Genomic DNA, 4,543 nt, shown 5'->3' on the forward strand with positions numbered 1-4,543 from the left:
TTTGGAAATGACATGGCCAGTTTCCTTCTGCATCTTTGCACACTCAGGGTCCCATTATCTAAGTAGTTTTGATTATTCTCTCTCTGCTCCCTTCAGAAAACCCACACACAAATACTCTCTCTCACTTTCTGTGTCTGTGTAGGAGGGCAGCTAAAAATTTAGCACGCTTCTGAAGGGAAGGGTTGGAACCATTTGAAACTTCCATTATGATTACAATGTGAGTGCGTTTACAGGTGCTCCCAGTAGTGACGCAATAGCTGTTTGAATTAGCGATCTTATTGCCTACCTTGATGTGCTTAATTTTTCAGTGATAAGGTGTTTATAAAAATGCTTCCTGGTAAACACATGAATGAAAAAGAAGAAAGAAAGATTAGAGTTTAATGTTCTATAGAGAGCGCGGTCATTAGAGAGTAGCAGATCGATGGTTTTTGTTATGGATGGGGAAGGAAATTGGCCGTGGCCTTTCAAAGGAATTATCCCGACACTTGTCTGTAGTGATTTAGGAAAACATAAATCTTACTGACGAGACGACGATGTCAACCATTACCGTCATGAAAGTGAGTCCAGTGTGCTAACCACTGTGCCACTTCACTCATTGTGAACTTGTGACAATCCTCTCTAATAAAAATAATGGAAGTGAGGCTGCCAATTATTTTCATTGTCTCTCTCAATCAATTCTGATTATGTCCATAAGGATAAGTTAATAATTTTGTACAAGCATCAAAACTGTCTCCTTGTACCAAAAACAATTTCAAATTGCTATTCTGAGCTATGGGTTGAAGTAAGGGTTAATAGATACAAACAGGTAAAGATAGGACAGGCTCCTAAGCAAGCTCAGAGAAATGTACTCCCACACCTGACATGTGAAAAACACCACACGAACTGAGGTGATGCTGGTGGTGCTACGTTTATTACCACTGGAACTAGCAATGATGAAATGAGATACACAAGCTTTGTTCAAGAAGGGCGAATATGATATGTTAAGAACATACTGGGCTCAAGAGCCACTTAAAACAAGGAAATACAGTCACACATTGATAGAGAAATGAAAGAAACCTGGGACCACCTATAAACGGGGTGGATAACCTACTAGTTCCTTCCCAACATAAAAAGAAGGCTCAAGAATGTCATACTTCTTTCTGAACAAGGAAGCTACATATTACCTTTCGGGACATGATCCATATGCCCGTTACTAACTAAAAATATGACAACATAGCACAGATATTTAACAATACACTTGTTTATAACATGGTAAGGAATGTGGAGCTTTGGCACAAACTGGACTTCCTGACAGCTAAATCAGCTTTCGATGAGTATGTCTACATGGTCTAGAGAGACAATAAAGAAGGGGCTCATGATAAAGAGAGTACACAACAGGAGAACACCCATATACAACTTTCCAGACTCAGCCACGAGATAGCCTTGGGGGTGACCAGGAAGGATTCCCTGAGACACTGACAGATATCTCCCAATCTCGCCAAACTTGGGTAGCATTCTGAGATGTGCCTTTCTATGCCAGGGGCTAATCACCCTAACAAGTTTGAAAATCTAATATCATTGTGATACCAAGTATTGGAATGTAATGAATAGCATAGTGTAGTGTTGTATAATATAGTGCAATCACGAATGATAAATTTCAGAATTTGTGATATAGTATTGTAGCATAGTACATGAGACCAGTGGCATGTGCCTTCTAGATTTCAGATATATCTGTGCATCTAATGGAAAAGTGGTAATCTATAGATATTTTAAATTGGGGAGACATTTTAGCTATTTTCAACCACATAATGCCCAGTTATACTGACTCATTTGAAATTATGTTAAAATTTTATAATTGCAATATTTGGCGTGTTCTTACACCTAGATAACTGACTAAAGGAAAATGGCAAATAAATAATAAATAAATTCATCACAGTTGTGGTGGTCTTTAGTCGGAAGACTGACTTGATGCAACCCTCGGAATCTGTCTCGGGCAGGATCTTCATTTGTACATAACTAATTCAAACTGCATCTACTTGAACCTGCTTATTATACTCAAGCATCAGGTCCCCTCTACAATTGGTAACCCCGACTCTTCCCTCAATCATCAAAGTCACTGTTACCAGTACTTCATCTTTCAGGATGAGTCCTGTCAACTTAACCCTACTTCTAGTCAACTTTTGCCATAAATTTCGTTTCTTCCTGATTCATTTCTATGTCTCTTCAGTAGGCATCCAGCCTATATGTAACCTTCAGCATTCTTATGTAGCAACACATGTAAATGATAAGTAAGTGCACCATGGACTACAACACGTGTAAGATCTTTCAAGCGAGGCAGTGACATGGAGAGCCAATTGCGCTATGGGAAAGTCGAATTGACGAGATGCAGAGAGATTTCAGGGAGGCCGTAAACAGGGTCACTGCTCGAGATAACTTAAAGGGCTCAATAGAATTCGTCGATTCGTTAGGAAGAGCCCGTTTTATGCAAGGGTTAAGGAACGACAGAATCCAAACGATAGTAAGAAGCAGAGGCGATGAGATTACGCTAGCGGCAGCAGTGGAGTTAGCACTGCCAGAGCAGAGTGCGGTACTGTCCATGAAAGAGAGGGGACTAGCTCCGAGAGCAACCTTTAACCATGGAAGGGAAACGGCGGAGAGCTCTAGAGATATTAAGGAATTAAAATGTTTCACCTGCGGTTTGAGAGGTCATATTGCGAGCAAGTGCAGGAAGAATAAGGCAGAGTGTAGAGTACGGGCAAGGGCAACGACGTGTAATGAATTCACCAACTTTTGCTATGGGTGCAACCAGCCTGGGCACACCGATGCAAAATGTCGGGTGAGGCAAAGAAACAAAGAGATTTCAAAGGCAACCACAAGGAAAGCAATGGAAGTTTACGGGAGTGTAGATGTCCACATTGCTACTTACCAGGTGACTGTTGAGTCCCGTGTACAAGAGTAAAAGACATAGCCTGCTTTAATCGTAAGCGGCAGGGCCACTATGCTGAAGAATGTCATGAAGAGCCCTGGCGCGCCTGCAGAAAAGACAGGCTGCCAGTATCTAGTAGAATCGGCGAAGTGGTGCAACGAAACTAAGAGGCCGCAACGCCGCACAGTCGGGGCTTGTTTCGACAGGTAAAACCACATTTAGGATAATAGACTGCGCAACAGAGAGCGATGTTTTAGTATTGTACTGCATAGAGTTAAAAGGATATTTAAAGTTACTGACAGACACAGGAGCCCAGTTATGTTTACATAAGATAACAAGTATTCCAGTGAAAAGTGCAATTACAATTAATGTAGCAGATAGGCTTCGGCTGAAAGGTTTAACAAGCGAAGCCGTGAGTACGATAGGTGCAGTAAGGATACACGTAAATGTGGAAGGTGCTGGAAAACTCGGGCACAAGTTCCATGTGTACGGATCGGGATTAGACATCCGGTACGACGGTTTAATAGGTAGAGATCTCTTAACAGAGCATAAGATCAAGTTAGACTATGCAGGGAAAGTAATAAGGCTGCAAGGGCGAGATATACGCTTGACAGTAGAAGAAGAACAGAAGGGAAATGAGGTCTAATCGGATTCAGGATTAGGCGGGGAAATAAGGCCCCAAGAGGGAAGAGTAATGTTATTTAGTGTGGGTAGAAACGTACTACAAGAAAGCGAAAAAGAAATGATTATTCCAAGACAGGAAATTGCACAGGTGGTGCATGTACCTGAATCCTTGGTGAAAGTGCGAAATGTTAAATTCATAGTAAGTGCATTGAACTTGTCAGATGAGAAGGACAGAGAAAACTGCGTTAGGTTCGAGCTATCTACATTATGAATATAAGAGAATGCTGACGGGACTGAAGGGAGCCCCAGGATGTTTCCAGAGACTAATGAACATAGTTTTGGCAGGTTTGCAAGGTGTTAAATGTTTTGTTTATTTAGATGACATAGTATGTTGTGGGAAAAGCCTGCAGAAATATAACGAAAAGCCCCGGAAAATATTTGATAGCTTGCGAGAGCACAAATTGAAGCTTCAACCAGACAAGTGTGAATTCATGAGGAAGAAAGTAATCTTCCTAGGTCACTGTATTACTGACAAAGGAATAGCGCCGGATATGGCGAAGTAGGAGAAGGTAAAGTTCTTTCCACTGCCAGGAACAACGAAAGAATTGAAAGGCTTTCTCGGATTAATAGGCTATTACCGCCGTTTCATTGCACAATTTAGCAAAATTGCAGAACGACTTCATGAGCTTTTAAAGAAAGGAGTAGGGTATAAGTGGGGAGAACAACAGATCAATGCTTTCGAAGAGCTGAAGGAGAAGCTGATAAATCCTCAGCTACTTCAGTACCCAGATTTCATGAAACCGTTTATTGTTACAATGGATGCGAGTAACGATGCCCTGCGACCTGTTACCGCAAGGGATGGAAATGGGCGAGGACTTGCCCGTTGCATATGCGTCTAGAGCATTGAACAAGGCAGAACAAAATTATAGCACAACAGAAAAGGAATTGTTGCCCATAGTGTATGCAGTAAAAGAGTTTTGACCACTTATATATTGACGAAGGTTTACAGTGGTA

Source organism: Schistocerca nitens, chromosome 3, assembly GCF_023898315.1.
Source record: "Schistocerca nitens isolate TAMUIC-IGC-003100 chromosome 3, iqSchNite1.1, whole genome shotgun sequence".
Taxonomy (NCBI): domain Eukaryota; kingdom Metazoa; phylum Arthropoda; class Insecta; order Orthoptera; family Acrididae; genus Schistocerca; species Schistocerca nitens.